Source organism: Papilio machaon, chromosome W (assembly GCF_912999745.1).
Source record: "Papilio machaon chromosome W, ilPapMach1.1, whole genome shotgun sequence".
Lineage (NCBI taxonomy): Eukaryota > Metazoa > Arthropoda > Insecta > Lepidoptera > Papilionidae > Papilio > Papilio machaon.
This window is the reverse complement of record NC_060015.1, coordinates 8,983,969-9,001,735: the sequence shown is the minus strand read 5'-3', so window position 1 is coordinate 9,001,735 and position 17,767 is coordinate 8,983,969.

The following is a 17,767-nucleotide window of genomic DNA, read 5'->3' as shown; positions in this document are numbered from 1 at the left end:
ACAGTTTTCGTATAAAATCTATCGACGACATATTTGCTTGATTGCTATTTTCGTCTAGTAGATTTATAATGTAGGTCAATTGAGCAAGAAACTGTTTACCAAGAAACTGTATTGTTTTTTTCGTTGTTATTAAATTTGTATAAAATTAATGACAAGCGAACAATTTTGCCATTTCAACCAATAATTAAAAGTTTCATATCAAAAGGCATTTTCACTAATTCAGATAAATCTTTTGACTGCCTTTTAAAGCTATTGAAGGAAGACGTTACAGGATACTAAAATAGCATGCGTACAATAATGTACGAGACACATACGCAGACCATGTGCAGGCGTGACCTCATATTGTGCCAACTTCGAACAATGACATGCGTTAAAACAATGACCTTGTATTAATTGGAATAAAGTTTCAATACGAAATTACACTTGAGATCAACAACTTTACAATGAAATCTGTGTCATTTAAGGTTGTATTTTACTACGAGAATGAAACGTTTTTATTTCTAAACTAAATAGTTTCTCTTTTTTTGCAAAGACAATCAACGGGATGACCAAATGTTTTTGTATGACAATTTGGGCTATTGCAAACCTTTGAATAGCATTAAAGAGTTTCCATATTATGGTTTAAATTTCGTTCTCCGCCCGGAACCGCACCGCTATTTTTCGTTGTATTAGGTCCTTACATATGAAATTGGCGTTTTTCGTACTGGCCACTTTAATCACGAATTTCTCCTCTTTGGTAAGGAATTCCAAATTCAAATTTGTACAGCTATAGACTCATGTATTTGTGGTTCGATGACCGTCATTCATTTGTTTTTTTTCTTCTGTTTTTTTCTGTTTGCGTCACTCATTTTACAAAATGGAAAACTTAAAATATCGCATTATTTACGAGTACGAGTTCCGCCGTGGCACTAGTGCTGCGGAAACGACTCGAAGGGTGAATGATGTGTATGGCGGTCGTGTTGCAAAAGAAAACACAGTTCGTTTTTGGTTCCAACGTTTTCGTTCTGGAAATTTCGATCTGCAGAACAAGCCCCGTGGACGGCCTGAGACTCAAGTTGATAATGAAGAGTTGAAGGCTATTGTGGAAGCGGATCCATCGCAAACCACGTCCGAGTTAGCTGCAGGCTGCGATGTTAGTGATAAAACTGTTTTAATTCACTTGAAGCAAATTAGGAAGATTAAAAAGCTTGAAAGGTGGGTACCTCACGAATTGACTGAAGCAAACCGGCAAACGCGCGTCGTCTGTTGCGTTACATTACTAAACCGGCACAATAATGAAGGTATTTTAAACCGAATCATTACCTGTGATGAAAAATGGGTTCTTTACGATAATCGGAAGCGCTCAGCGCAATGGTTGGATCCTGGCCAGCCAGCCAAATCCTTTTTTTTTTTTTTTTTTTGTACGAGGGGAAATGCAGTTACGCACCCCTGCGCCGGGCCTGTATGTGCAGTGGCGCAGGGAGTGTGGGACTCGCCTAAAGTCGTTCGGCCATACCCACTAAAACCCCTCGGGCCCTCCATTCCGCCTTGTGGCTGGGTCACGGGAACACTTGCGCAATCTTCCGCGACCCAGCCGGCGTTGTCCATTCGGACTCTCCTCTTGTGGGGACAAAGATGTAGGGAGTCCCCACAACACACGTCTTAAGGCGCACCCGATACCAGGCGCGCCTAGCACCCGAAGGTTTGGCGGGCGATGGGCCAATAGGCCGTCCATCGCCCGGAGCTCTGCCATTACGGAGGCAGACGGCGGGTGTGCGCCTGCTGCCTGCGCCCGTCGCGACGACGGCGGAGAGGGTCCGCGGCTGCGTCCTCCTCCCGCCGGCGTTCCGCCGCCTCCTTCAGCGCTATCACCTCTTCGCAGAAGGAGGCGACAGCGTTCCAGGAGCTCTCGCTACCCACCATCGCGTTGACGACAGCGGGCAGCGAGAGGTCCATCCCGATTTCTGCCACGAGTGCGGCGCGCTGGGCCGACCAGTGCACACACGACTCCAGGGTGTGCTGCGCCGAGTCCTCAGCGTGGCCGCACTCATGGCACCTCGCACTGGGCTCTCGCCGCGCAATCCGGCACAGATACGCCCCGAAACAACCGTGTCCCGAGAGTACCTGCACCAGACGGAACGAGAGAGCCCCGTGCTTCCGACCCGTCCAGAGCTCGAGGACGGGCCGGATCGCCTCAATGGTGCGTTGGCCGGCGGACGCCGTAAGCAGCCGCTCCCGCCATTCGGTGACGAGCTGCGCCTCCGCCGCCCGCCGCCACGCACTCTCCTGATCCGGGGGAGGGTTCTCCCCCCGGGATCGGGCATCCACTCTCCGCCAGTAGGCGCCGGAGAGCACCTCCGCGTCTAAGTCCCATGGCGGCGTCCCCGCCAGCACACAGGCCGCGTCGCACGACACGGTGCGATAGCCACGAGTTACTCTGACCGCCATGACCCTCTGCGGCTTTCGCAGCAGGGCCCGAGTCCGGGCGGTCAGAGTATCCGCCCAGATGGGTGCGCCGTAAAGCGCCATCGACCGCACCACGCCTGTGTACAGGCGACGACACCGCGAGCCCGGGCCGCCCAAGTTTGGCAGGAGCCGGCTAAGGGCCCCAGCTGCCCCCATGAGCTTCGGGACGAGACGCCGGAAGTGCTCTTCGAATTTCCATCGGCTATCGAGGACGAGTCCGAGGTATTTCATAGTGCCCCCGACGCCGATGGAAATTCCGCCCACCATGACCGCGGACTGGGTCGGAGGTGCTCGTCGAGGCCCGTGAAAATACATGGCCTCCGACTTGTGCAATGCAACCTCCAAACCCAGGCGACGGATCCTGGCCACCGTTATGGCCAGGCCAGCAGTGGCCCTACATCGGGCCTCCCTGTGGGTGCTGCCCCGCGCCGTCACCAAGGTGTCGTCGGCATAGCAAACGACTTCGACACCGCTTGGGAGGGGCAGGCGCAGCACCCAGTCGTACCCGATGTTCCACAGGAGCGGCCCGAGAACCGACCCCTGCGGAACACCGCACGAGGTTGCCTTCTGCAACCAGCCGACGCTGGTTGGATACGCGACCGATCGCTCGGAGAGGTAGGCCGCGACGATCCTCCTGAGGTACGGCGGGAAGCCGTGGTATCCCAGCGCCTCCCTGATGGTTTCCCAGGGCAGGGTGTTGAAGGCGTTGGAAATGTCTAGAGACACGGCCAACAACACCTCGCCCCGGGACTCGGCATCCTCCGCAAGGGTCCTCACCCGCGCAATGGCGTCAAGGGTGGACCTGCCAGTGCGGAAGCCGAATTGGTTGGCGCTGAGATTCGGCCCCACCCTCTCCAGATGCTGGACGAGACGAGCGGCAACGACACGCTCAAAGAGCTTGCTGATCTCGTCCGAAGGAATGGGTCTGATTATATTGGTCGGGCTGATACCGTGCACTCACTCCCGGCCGCTATCCCACTACTGCCCGATACGGGGACTTTTGGCTGCTGGGTTTCCCCCCTGGCCCGGTTCGCCCCTCCTTAGTTAACCTGCAACATCCGGACTCCTCCGGATGTTCCATATCAATACCGGGCTTAGTGTGGACGTCCAGTCAACATGAGCCACACGGCACCAGGACTCCCGACCTCAAACCATCCTCCAAGCTCGACCTCCGAGCAGCCGGATTACAGGAGACGCCACGCTCCCAGTCAGCCAGCCAAATCCTGCCCCAAGCGAAAATTAACCCCAAAAAAGTTACTTGTAAGCGTTTGGTGGACTAGTGCCGGTATTGTTCATTACAGTTTTCTCAAATCTGGCCAGACTATTACGGCTGATGTCTATTGTCAGCAATTGCAAACCATGATGGAAAAGCTAGCGGCTAAACAACCTAGGCTGGTCAATCGCTCCACGCCACTGCTGCTTCACGACAACGCTAGACCACACACTGCGCAACAGACGGCTACTAAATTAGAAGAGCTTCAATTGGAAAGTCTAAGACATCCTCCGTACTCCCCGGACCTTGCTCCAACATATTACCATTTTTTTCGAAATTTGGATAACTTCTTGCAAGGGAAAAAATTCAACTCCGATGGGGCAGTCCAAATCGCCTTCAAAGATTTTATTGATTCCCGTCCGACTGGTTTTTTTAGTAAAGGGATCAATGAACTACCTATGAGATGGAAAAAGTGCATAGAAAATAATGGTTCATACTTTGATTAATTAAATATATTATATTAAAAAATATTCCACTTTTTGTTCCTCCCATACAAAACGCCAATTTCATATGTAAGGACCTAATATTAGGAGGTTGGCCAAAATCCCAAAATCGAAAAAGGATACTGAGATTTAAAAATTTATAAAATCACTGAACAATGTGCATTGATAAGATCCAAGCTCCTAGAGATAATAATGCAGTATATTTGCATCCTTAAAAAATATCCAATAATAAATACATTATTTTAATATATTTATCCAAATTTGTTACAAAATATTTATAAATAATTATGGCAAACCTCCTCATAAAAGATGAAACGTTGTGCGGCGCCTCTACGTCTTCGCGTTTAGGTAAATCTTACTAATATTATAAATGCCAATTTTTAGAACGATGGATGATTGTTTGAATGTATATCCAGAACGGTTCAACGGATCTTAATGAAATTTGGCACAGATGTAGAACATAGACTAGAAAACATAGGCTTAATAAGGTTTTTTTTTATAATTACGCGAGAAGGGAATTGCGGGCGACAAATCGTAATTTATATTTTCACCCTGCTCAATCAGCGACGTTGAGGCGGCAGCGATCGCGAGGCTGGTTAGTGTCAGGTAGAAAATAAATTGATGTGTCTGCGTCAACCTTAATCCTTACTATAATCTAATTAAATTTAATCCATATTGGTACTGTTGATCCCTTTAAAACCTTATTTTTCATTCACCAACATGTACATGTAGAATACAAAAAAGTGAGAACTAAATAATGTAAATATGAAGACTAAAAATATTGTTATTAGAAAATGAAACTTCACGGGTGTCAAAGAGGGGCAGAGAAGACTCAAAAGAAGGTAAAAAGAATAGAATTTAACTTACAGGTGGCGGCAGACTTTTGTATCTGATCACAAAACCGGCTGCAACCAATGCCACATCTCTAGCAATAATGAGTAATGTCAACGGAAGTGGTATAAGGTCTTGCCATGTCAGACAAACAAATAGTGTTGCCACCAAAACTTTATCTGCCATTGGATCTAAAAATGATCCCATTTTTGACGATTGACTTTTCCATGTTCTTGCTATCCAACCGTCAAGCTAAAAAAATTGTTACTTTAAATTAAGTACACTAAAAAAGAAAAAAATTAAGGAAGCAATATAATAATAGTAAAATTCAATGGAAATGAGAAATTATAAAAAACTTATTTAAACAATTTAACTTTTATAAGGCTGTTATCACAGAATTAATAAGAACTATGGTTGTACTATAAATTTAAACACTAACTTTACAAAATAAATACATAGACCATAAATGACATCTTAAGTCATAGAGAAGTGTTGATATAGTTTCTCTTTTCCATAAAATTTGACCATCATATAATGTCACAGGTATGTATGTATGTATGTATGTATGTATGTAAGGTAGTTTCATTTACATGTAGGGTACAATGAATAACTAATTTTAAAGGACAGGCAATTACATATGTATTCTGTTATGTCCCAGACGCATTCGAATTATAGTAGAAGTGGCGGTTTTACCAAATGACAATTTAGCAAACTATGGCTTCCTGGGAACGGAAGACTGTATATTATACAAGAAACGACCCTTGATCCGGCCGCTCTCTTCCCAACCTATATTCCACGAATTGTGGAGATATATGCCAGGTAAAGCAGTAAGATCATGTCCAAAATTCTTATACGGGTATACGTCACCAGTCGCAGTAGCACTGTTGGCCAAACTGTCAGCCTTTATATTTCCAGATATGCCGCAGTGACTAGGTATCCAACAAAATGATACTAAATAGTTGTGTAATTGACAATGCAACAACTTTCTCTTACATTCAAATATTACATGAAAAAAAGTATGTTAGATGTCTGAGTGCCACAAGTATTTTGATTTAAAACAAAAGATGGTGACTTGTTACTTTCACTTTCAACTACAAGCTCTTGGGAGACATTGTAATCAATGTGCACATCATCATCTTCTTTAAATGGCATTATGTTCTCACAACATTGACAAGTGGATGGCATTTCAAAAAGCAATTTCTTTTTGATGTTACGAGCCTCCAATCTATCTTTTCTTGCCTTCGCCTTCTCTGAAATTGGTTGTGTGTTCCATGCAAAGACAGATGGTACAGCTGTTTTCTTAAGATACTTATGTTGGTGTTCAACACCTGTACCTAACAAAAAGTTAGAGCATTATTAATACATTACCAACTAAACTATCATAATGTTATCGTAAGATATTTATATTAATATTTAGTATAAGTATTAACTGGCAAGCAGCTTACCTGTGTATTTGCTGATTTTTTCGTAATCATTTTCCACAAAATGTTTCCGACATAACCTGGAACTTTTTGTGGGAACTAAATTTTCGCGGCGAATGGCTTTTAACCAAAGCCGACAAATTTTCTTATCTTTTGGCATATGATGTACTCCAATTTCTGAGCATTTCAATACGATACAACGAGTCATTTGTCAGGTATCCAGAAATAAGTATTCGGTTGATAAAAAATATTGTATATAGTGGGTGGATGATTATTAAAGTCAGTCGATACGTAACTGTTGTTTGATTGAGACATCCCGTAATTAAAATAATATTTAACATGGCGCAGCCGGTAGGATGCGAGAAATTTTAAGTTTAATTAGTGTGTAAACGTTTTCTTAGTCTGAAAAAGTGAAAAACAAAAAGTTCTTATGAAGTGCAGTGTTATTATATAAAAATGAATAACGCGTTACAGCCGCCACCGCCATTTTGCTTCGACAATGATTTAGCAAACGTTACGACGGGTAATATCAGCCGAGAATGGAGCAGATGGAAAAATAGATTTTTAATATACATGAAGGCGATAAAGTTGGACAAGGAAACAGCGGATGTGCAAATAAATGTGCTGCTTCATGTCATCGGCGAAAAATGTCAAGAGATATTTGAACAATTTAACGAACAATTTAGTACGGCGGAGCGGTTACTGGCAAGGTTCGACAGTTACTTCAGCGGAAAAAAGAATTTAACTATTGAGAGACAAAAATTTTTTGGACGGAGTCAAGGTGATTGTGAATCAATAGAACAATATATAAATGAGTTGAGTAAACTATCATTGTCCTGCGAGTTTCAAGGCTTGCGTGAAGATCTAGTAAAAGACAGACTAATATATGGTATCAAAGACGACGGCCTACGGGAACGGCTGTTGAGGGAGCAGGATCTCACTCTTAAGAAAACCGTGGAGATCTGCAAGTTAACAGAAATGTCGCGGGCCCAGGCTAGCTTTATAAAGCGGGACAATTCATTACGCGAGCAAGTGAACGCCGAAGAAAACGTTCATATAGTGCAGCGGGCCAGCCCTACGAGCGGCTATGTGTGTACGTGTGCGTGCGGCGGCAGCAGATCGGCGCGGCCGGCACACGGCGAGCGCGCCCCCGCGCCCGGCCGGCAGCGCGGCGGCGGCGGCGAGCGCGCGGTGACGTCATCGCGGCGGCCGGCGCGACCGGCGGCGCGACCGGCGCAGTGGCAGCGCGGCGTGTGCAACCGCTGCGGCACTGCGCACTCAAAGTTCGAGTGCCCGGCGTATGGAAAGATATGTAGAAATTGTAATAGATTAAATCATTTTGAAAAAATGTGCCGGGCGGGTCGCGTTCATGCCGTGCAGGAGGACTCTTCGGACCGGGTATGTCAAAATTCCTTATTTTTAAAAAATAGTGATTGGGTGGTGGAAGTATCGATAAATAATTACACTTTAAAAATAAAACTGGACACGGGAGCGGACGTGAATGTTTTGCCTAGCAAGTTTTTACGAAAAATAGGTATAAATAAACAAAACATTATTCCAACTTGTACTAAGTTATTAGGTTACTCGGGCACATCGATAGAAGTTCTAGGGAAATGCAGCTTGAAAGTGAAATATAAAAATAATGAATACATATTGAAGTTTATTGTCGCAAATGTAAACTCCGTGCCTATTTTAGGACGTCAGTCGTGTGAAGAGTTAAATGTAGTTCACCGTGTTTTAGCAGTTAATACGCAGTTTAATGATAGCATTCTAGACGAGTTTGAGGATGTTTTTCAAGGAATGGGCTGTCTACCAGGAGAATATAGAATACAATTAAAAGATAATATTACTCCTGTTATACACGCACCTCGTAAATTACCAATTGCTTTAAGGGATAGCGTAAAACAAAAGTTGGACGAATTAGTTGATCAAGGTGTTGTTGCTAAAGTCGAGGGTCCGACGGATTGGGTTAACAGTATGACCGTTGTCAAAAAGCCGGACGGAGACATACGTATTTGTTTGGATCCAAAAGATTTAAATAAAGCCATAAAACGTGAACATTTTAAATTACCAACGCTAGATGAAATTACATCGAGGCTATCTGGTGCAAATTTTTTTAGTACTCTAGACGCTAAGCAATCATTTTTTCAAGTCAAGTTACACAATAGTTCGACAAGTTTATGCACTTTTAATACTGCGTTTGGAAGATATAAATTTTTGAGAATGCCGTTTGGAATTTCTTCCGCTTCCGAAATTTTTCATAAGAAACTGTACGAGTTCTTCGACGACATAGATGGCGTTATTTTGTTTGTCGACGATCTATTAGTGTTTGGTCCGACGCGGCAAGTGCACGACGACCGACTACGGCGCGTACTTCAGAGGTGTAGGGAAATTAACATAAAATTGAATAAAAAAAAGTGCAAGATAGGGCTGACAGAACTAAAATATTTAGGACACAAAATTTCGCGAAACGGTATTTCACCCGACGACTCTCACACTACGGCTGTACAAAATATGCCCACACCAAAAAATGTTAAAGATTTAGAAAGATTCTTGGGTCTCATAAATTATGTAGGAAATTTCATATCGAATTTGTCGGAAAAAACGCATTTGCTTAGGGAGCTTTTAAAGAAAAATATAGAATGGCATTGGGACGAGCGACATGAGAAATGTTTTAACAATCTAAAAACATGTTTAGTCAGTCCACCGGTGTTAAGATATTACAGCTTAGAACATCCGGTGACTGTGTCGGTGGACGCCAGTAAACACGGCTTAGGCGCTTGCCTCATGCAGGACGGCGCTCCCGTCTGCTATGCGTCCAAGTCATTGACGGAAACCGAACAGCGATACGCACAAATCGAAAAGGAATTGTACGCTTGCGTATTCGCTTGCGAAAAGTTTTACGCCTATATCTACGGTCGTGACGATGTCGTTATAGAAACGGACCATAAGCCTCTTGTAAGCATAATACAAAAACCGATAGCGGAGGCACCAGCTCGCTTACAGCGAATGTTGTTAAGGTTGCAACCGTTTTCTTTTAAATTAATATATAAGCCAGGTAAGTACTTGTATGTAGCAGACACGCTTTCCCGCGCGGTGGCATCGACGCCAGCGGTAGCGGGCGAGGGCGCGCGCGAGCACTGGGCGATGCGCGCGCAGGTGTGTGCCGTCGCCGTCAGCAATCCCCTTACGGACTCGCATTTTTTAGAACTTCAGCGTAATACAAAGTTAGATAAAGAAATGCAGTCATTAATTAAGATGATTAGAAAAGGATGGCCGGATCATAAGAGCAAAGTAGAATGTTTGCTGAGACCGTACTGGGATTGTAGGGACGAGCTTACCGTTGCGTTTGACATGGTTTGGAAAGGCGCAAAAATAGTAATACCGAAATGTATGCGTAAAGAAATGCTGCTTAAAATCCATGCGGGGCACCTAGGTGCTGAAAAATGTAAAAATAGGGCTCGTGAGATTATGTATTGGCCCAGCATGAATTCTCAAATTTCAGATATGATTTCGCACTGTCAGGCGTGTCTCACCTACAGGAAACAAAATGTCAAAGAAAGTCTAATTCCTCACGAAATACCCAGCAGAGCATGGTCTAAATTAGGAGTGGATATTTTTCATTTTGCGAATAGGCCATTCTTAATTGTTGTGGATTATTACAGTAAATATATAGAAGTAAATAAGTTGAATACCACGACCTCCTTGGAGGTCATCGATAATTTAAAAAATATTTTTAGTAGGCAGGGCATTCCGGAAATATTAATGTCGGACAATGGCCCTGAATTTAATTCACACCAATTTAAATGTTTTGAGACAGATTGGAAGTTCAGGCATGTCACGTCCTCGCCCCGCTATCCACAGTCTAACGGCCAGGTGGAACGAGCTGTACAGACAGTAAAAAACATACTCAAAAAGACACATTACGACCAAACAGATTTCCGTTTAGCTCTTTTAGAATATTTGAACAGTCCAATTAGTGCTAAATTAGCTTCTCCAGCTCAACTTCTAAACAATCGTAGTTTAAGAGGGATTTTACCGCGAGCCCCGGTATTTTTGGAACCAAAACTTGTTAATAAAAACTTAGTAAAAGAACATTTACATAGCCGGCAAATTTATCAAAAACACTATTACGATAAAAGAAGTAAAAAATTGAAGGAATTAAAGAAAGGAGACAAAGTTAAAGTATTTACAAATGGTATGTGGTCAAATGGTGTAATAATAAAAAATATTAACCCACGATCTTATCAAATTAAAATGTGTACAGGTCGTGTAATTAGAAGAAACCGTAGGCATATTGTAAAAGATAGTGAATATCGCAGTGAGTCATACGCGTCGCCGTACGATGCCGATGAATTCAATGTTCGTTGCGAAACACAAGCGGCGCGCGCCCGTGTTCAGGATCCCTCCACCCAATCATTGATGGGTACAAATCGTGAAAGCAACAACTTATATGTTACGAAATTTGGCAGGACAGTGAGGCCTCCTGATCGGTTCGGGTACCCTTGAGGAACTGGTGAGATAAAAAAAAATTAAATAAATAAAAAACTGTTCCGAAGGTGAATTATGTTATGCTTAGTATTTCTTATGATTACTATTTTATTTTCTATGTGATTACTATTTTTAAGACTGTATATTTTTTTTTGTTTTTGTTCTTTTCATTGTGTTAAATTTTTAATGGTGTGAAATTTTTTAATTTACGTTCTCATTATTATACTATATTTTCATATTTTTCTTTCTCTTTCATTAATATTATATAGCTTATATATCAAGTTAGGTAGAATGTTACAATATTTTAAGAAGGGGGATGGTTGGTTAATTGTAAGTGTTTCTTTTATTTTTATTTTTTTTGTATAAGTTTTTTTTTATGTTACGCATACACATGTTTAAAAGAAGGGGGATGTCAGGTATCCAGAAATAAGTATTCGGTTGATAAAAAATATTGTATATAGTGGGTGGATGATTATTAAAGTCAGTCGATACGTAACTGTTGTTTGATTGAGACATCCCGTAATTAAAATAATATTTAACAATTTTAATATAAGAAATATGTTTTTGATTTTTAACGAAGAGAAATGCGATGTTATGGGTACTAGCTATAACAGCGCCACTTTGACAGTTGCCAACCCCATTAAAAAGCAAAAAACAAAAATTTCAACTCACGACACGCCAGCGACATCTAGCGACGGAGAGCAGAAACATACATCCCAAGGACAAGACATAAGAACAGCAACACACGTAAGAAGAAAGAAAATAATTTTAATTTACACTTTTTACTACAATCATCTTTATTTTCTCTTATTCCAGTTGTAAATTAGTATAACAATAGAATCTAACCATTCGTGATCAACAAAACTGTAAAACATTAAAAATAGTTAAAAAATTAAAAGTCTGTTACATTGTTAAAGTATTAAAATTGTAAAATTAATAAGTACCAACGTCCAGATCTAAAGTTAGAAACATAACATTAACCACTTAATTAATTAGTCTAGAATAAAATAAGCAAAGAAATCTTAAAAATAATATATATTAATTTTAGTACTGTTGTGTGTTGCTGGCATAATAAATTCTAAATTTAACGCCTATACGTTAAATTGTAAACTAAAAATAGCGACCTCTAGTGACAAGAAGTCGAAACAGCGGACTCCGAGGTTGAAACATAAGGGTCGTCACCCACTGCAGTGAATAGAAATAGATTAGTAATTATTTTAGAAATTATTTAATTACTAAATAAGTCACAATAATATAATTTTAATCACATAAGTAGAAATAGAAACTGTATCATTATAACTAGTAAACTAATTTAGAAATTAGTCTAGAAAATAACGTTATTAATAACAATTATCATTTAACTTAAATTTATAAAATTAGTAGGTAACAATTACTTTAGAAACAAATATAAAATAAAACAAACTAAAACTAAAAAATCAAAAAATTCATAAACATTAAATGTAACACTGCAGTGTGTCACTCACCTAAGTGTTTCTAGAAATTTAACGTGATAAGATAAACTGTAAATTTAAATAAAGACATCTAGTGGCGAAAAGTGTAAACTGAGGAGTCCAAAATTGAAACTTGCACGGATTAGTGTTAGAAGTATGGACGCCTACGCAACATAAATAGCAAAAATATTTGTTCTATACTTCAACTGTAAAAATCGTTTTTAAAAGTCATTTTCTATAGGATACTGGACTTGTGTGCAGTGAATGCTCACATTCTACATAATCAGCATCAGCGAAAAGCAATAGAAAGAAGGAATTTTATTATGAAATTAGCCTCCTTGGTCGTACCACAAATGCAAAGATGTGTAATCCATTTAAACCTCAAATTTGCCAAAGGAATTGCATATGACATTGAAGCGCGTTTTAGGAGCAGATCTGCCTATTGCGGAGCCCCCTACTTTAGAAATCGAGTGTCCGAAACGAAAGACCTACCGAATCTGTCCACCTAAACTAAAGAGGAAGACTAACTACACTTGTGTTGGCTGTAAAAAAGCTATATGCCTTCAGTGTTCTAAGCCTTTGTAAAATGACTGTCAAAAATTTTACTGCTATTGGACCTTTGTCAGAATTTTTATGTTTCAAGTTTAGAAGTTGATTTTTTGTTTTTTATGTTTGGTATAGTATATACTTACAGATTAATGTGGTTTTTTTTTCAAGAAGTTATTTTTTTTTAAGTTGTAGTCTTTAATTTGATCTAAGGCAATTTAAGACTGAAAAGTGCCCTAAATGTGATTTTACATCATTATTAAGAAAATAAATGAATATAAGCTAAATTACATATTATAATCTTTTAATTTGATAATCTTTAGGTACGTCGAAAATAAAAAAATTAAATAAAATGGCAGTTTTCTTAAAAATATTACAGTTACAGTTATAAGTTATAGCAGTCCGTGAGACCTCGCGTCCATGGTAGTAGTCTAAGAGCCCGTGAACCCCAGACCTTCGTTATTTTATAAAAGCTGAAAGTTTGTCAGCGCATGCTCCCAACACAGGTAAGAACGATGGACTATTATGAAGTTTGGGTTACCGTGGCTTTGGCAGGTAAACGGTACTAAAGGTGTGTAAAATACCAATCTAAATTCATCAAATAATAAAGTGTGATTTTTTGGTATTACCTTCAGAATATTATTAAAAATCACGTTATTGATTGCCAGACACTTAACATCGTGGCAACCCCTTGCCAGACACCCCTAATGTTCATGAAATTATAATTCTACTTATGTTATAGTATAAAAGCTGATTTTTATATATAATACTTAGGTAATAATTAGATGATGTTTCCTCATCAGCCAGACATTTTTGATAGTTCCAACCCCTTGCCAGACAATGATGTAGGGTCGCTGTAGGACCACGGACCTGCTCGGTTGGCCGAGTGGGCGGAGAGGTGAACTCCGACGTGGCGCGTCCCCGGGTGGTGGATAGGGGAACGCCCCGGCCTTCTGCCGGGGTAGGGCTTCGGCCCCGCGAACCAAACACTGGTAGGTTAGCTAGGTTAGTTAGGTTAAGTAGGTTAGTTAGATTAGGTTGCGGGCCCCTTGCGGGCCCGCAAAAGAGAGGGCGGCGCTCGCCGCAAGGCGAGCGTCTATTAGGCTAGTTAGTTGTGTAAGTTAGATTAGGCTGCGGGCCCACTTGTGGGCTCGCAAAAGAGAGGGCGGCGCTCGCCGATGGGCGAGCGTCTATTAGGTTAGTTAGTTATGTAAGTTAGGTTAGGCTGCGGGCCCACTTGTGGGCTCGCAAAAGAGAGGGAGGTGACCCCGAACTGAGTACCACAGGGAAAGGTGAGGGCGAACCTATAGGTTAGTTTAGAGTAGGCTAGGTTAAGTTAGTTAAGGTAGGTTAGGGTGCGGGCCCACTTGTGGGTCCGTACATGAGAGGGCGGCGAACCCGAGCTGAGTAACTGCCCTTTTCAGGGCGGCGAAAGGTGAGGGTAAGCCTTGAGCGTGGTGGGTGGCGCGGCCCACTAGGGTCGTGGCCGTCGGTCGGGACGTGGGAGCACGACCTCGGTAGCACTCTGCTTGCAGAGCTGTTATGCGATGGCGTGTGATCCTGCGTCCCATCGCGTAATCCCGGTGGCCATCACCGGGACCGCGGGCCCCTGTCTTGATCAAGACGGGGGCCAAGAGGCGGGGTCTCTATAAACCCTAGGCGGCACCAGCGGGGGAGGCGGGGATTCCGAACCTGCATTGCACGGTGTCGTCTGGAGGAGCGCCTAAGGGTGCAGCGCCCCTTTGGGGGCGCAGAGAGGGCCCCTCCCGGGGCGGTCAGTGGGGCGTCGCGGTGGCAAGCTCACGCGATCCCGTGGCGCCCCACACTATGGCCATGAGGGAACAAGGAGGTTTAGTGGGTATGCTCCCATTCGGGGAGAGAATCTCACATAACTCGCGTGTCTTCCCCGAGGCACGGAGTATGCATTAAGCATTCCTCCTTGGAAAAAAAAAAAAAAAAAAAAAAAAAAAAAAAAAAGGGTCGCTGTAGGAGCGAGCGCGAGACAGTATATGTATGGTGGGTGCGAGTGAGATGGCGAGATAGGTCTATCGCGAATTAGAATTTAACATTTTTGGAAAACTTCTTATCAATTTTTTCTTCTAGGTGGTGTGCATTTCAATGGAATTCTCTGCATATATTCTCTCCAATGAATCAGTATATAATTCATGTAAATGAATCAATATCTGTCTGGTCTATGGTTAAGTCAAAACATCATAGACAAAACTTAAACATTGATCACAGATATTTAAGATAGCTTTAACTTTTGCTTTTTTAATTACAGCGACATCTAACGTTTCTTCATATTAACTTTTTCGACAGCGCCATCTGTACGTAAGTTTTGTAATTATTGATCCTTACACTTTTTGTTTAGTACTAAGATTGTGCACCCTGCTGGTTACTGCCTAGCCTTACACGGAAAAACGAGAGACGCTATCGCTTAGACGAAACGATCGAACGTTTCGTTTTTAGTTTTTTACTGCCTAACCCCGCTGGTCTCTTATTGGTCAACAGATTATTCTGTCATTTATGGTTTGTGCCTCGTTTAGATTGGGATGAAGAAAAGAAATTTTGTTGCCACTATAACAAAAAATGTAACATAAATTATAACAAATACTTAAAAAATAATAAATTTGATTTAACGCAGTTTGAAAGAATTTGGTTAGGAATTACACACTGTAAATTACATAAATAATGTTTATTATTAAACTAATATATTGATTGAACAACAACGTAAAATAATAAAATTAAAATTCTATCTCGTGCACATATTTTCTCTACTGTTTTAAATATATCTTCCTTATAGAATCAACCTAATAGTGCAACAACCTCTTTCGATCCTCAAGAAGATCCCATTCACAACACTCCACCTCAATTTAAGACTGCACTAAATTTCTGAAGCAAGAATACCAATCTTTTAACAGACATATCGATGTAATAAATAAACGGCACACCAAATATATTGATTTGATTTTATTTCATTAAAAATTACAGTGTCAACGTAACAATTTCTAAATATAAAAAATATGAAAAATGCAAAGGTTGAAATAACACCACATCACCACCTTTAGGATCGCCGAAGAGAAGTAGCTTCATCGTTTCACACAACTTCATTACCTCCTGCAGGTTCTGAATTTTCCCGAGAAGAGTGCTCCGTCTACTGTTCTACGAGGATGTTTAAAGAATCTTTCATGCGGAATAGCATTAATAATGGTGCACAATAATGATCTGATGGAACTGCTGGTAAAACATGTTGATTGGTAATCTCAGAGTATACATACTCCTTAGATAACTTTGACCTACTTGGTTTTTTATGTAATATATTTAAATTACTTTAAATTAGGAATACTAGTTTTATTTTCAATAGATTGGATTCTGTCATAATAAATTAATTCCGTTTATATTCTCAAATAAGTAAGATGTATAGTATTCAAAAATAACTGTTTAACTTTTATATACATATTTAATAATAATCCTGTATCAACTAAATTATATCCAATATGTTTCGAGTAAGAATAAATATTTTCCGAATCAGTCTATAAGTGTATATTTGGTTTGAGAGTGATCCCATCATCAACATCCACCATTTCAAGAGGTTATGGGCCCAGATATTTATATTTTTTGGAGTTTTTTTCCAGTTTTTTGAGCAGGAGTGACAATTAAAAGGAAATTTTTTTCAAAGATGGACAAGCCCATCAAACCATTATTATCAAAAGACTCTGACTACCATAGTTGGAAACAAAAAATTACTTTGAAAATAATTGCTGCGGGTTTTGGAAATATTTAAAAAAAAAATGAGGAGATTGCGACCACGACAACAAGTGAGGAATTATTATCGATAAATAAAATGGAGGCATGGGGTAAGTCGTTAATTCTAAGCTCAATAGATCCAGACCTAGAGAATTATGTGATTTTAATTATAAGATACGACATTTTCTATGTTGGAGAAACTGGATAAGATTTTTCTAGCAAACAGAGACCTGCAGATCAGTGAACTTCTTAATGAGTTTTACACTTTTACATTTAATTCGGAGGATATATTGACGGCTATCGGGCGTATTGAGCTTTTAGTAAATAAACTGAACTCATTAAATCACAAATTATCGAATGTAGAAATAACAACGAAAATTATTTCAATATTACCAGCTGAATACAAAGCGTTTAGATTAGCGTGGGACGCAACTCCATCTGATAATAAAACTATGGAGAACCTTGTCTCTAGGCTTTATAAAGAAGAGAGGTTGGAAAAAGCAAATACAGCTACTACTGTATTCAAAGCAAATGAGAGGGAGTGCTTTATTTGTAAGTCTAAGGAGCACATTGCCAAGTTCTGTCCCAAAAATAATTTCGCACAGCAATATAACTGCGCTTGTAATTGCTCTAAGAATAAAAGTTTTTTTTGCTCTTTCTGTAAGAGACCTGGTCATACTGCGGATAGATGTTTTAAAAGAAATAATAGAAACAGTTATAATCATAAACCAAATAATGTGAGTATAGTTGCTGTTTTAGATTCTGGTGCTACATCACATATGTTCAAAGACAGTTCACTTTTATACAATTTGAAATCTTTAAATACACCGCTATAGCTTGCGCTGATAATATGACGATTAATGCAGAAGCAATTGGTAGTTGTATTACTGACACCTGTACTTTAGAAGGAGTGTTACATGTACCTAAGATTGCTAAAAATATTATTTCAGTTAGCAGCTTAACAGATAGAGATTTTAAAATAATTTTCTATAAAAATTTTGCAGTAGTAAAGAAAGAAGAGAAAAGAATACTAGTGGCGCATAGGAACAATAACGGCCTTTATATTACGAAACTAAATGCAATTTTTCCAACTCTCTCGGCGTTGATGGTGGAAAGTGA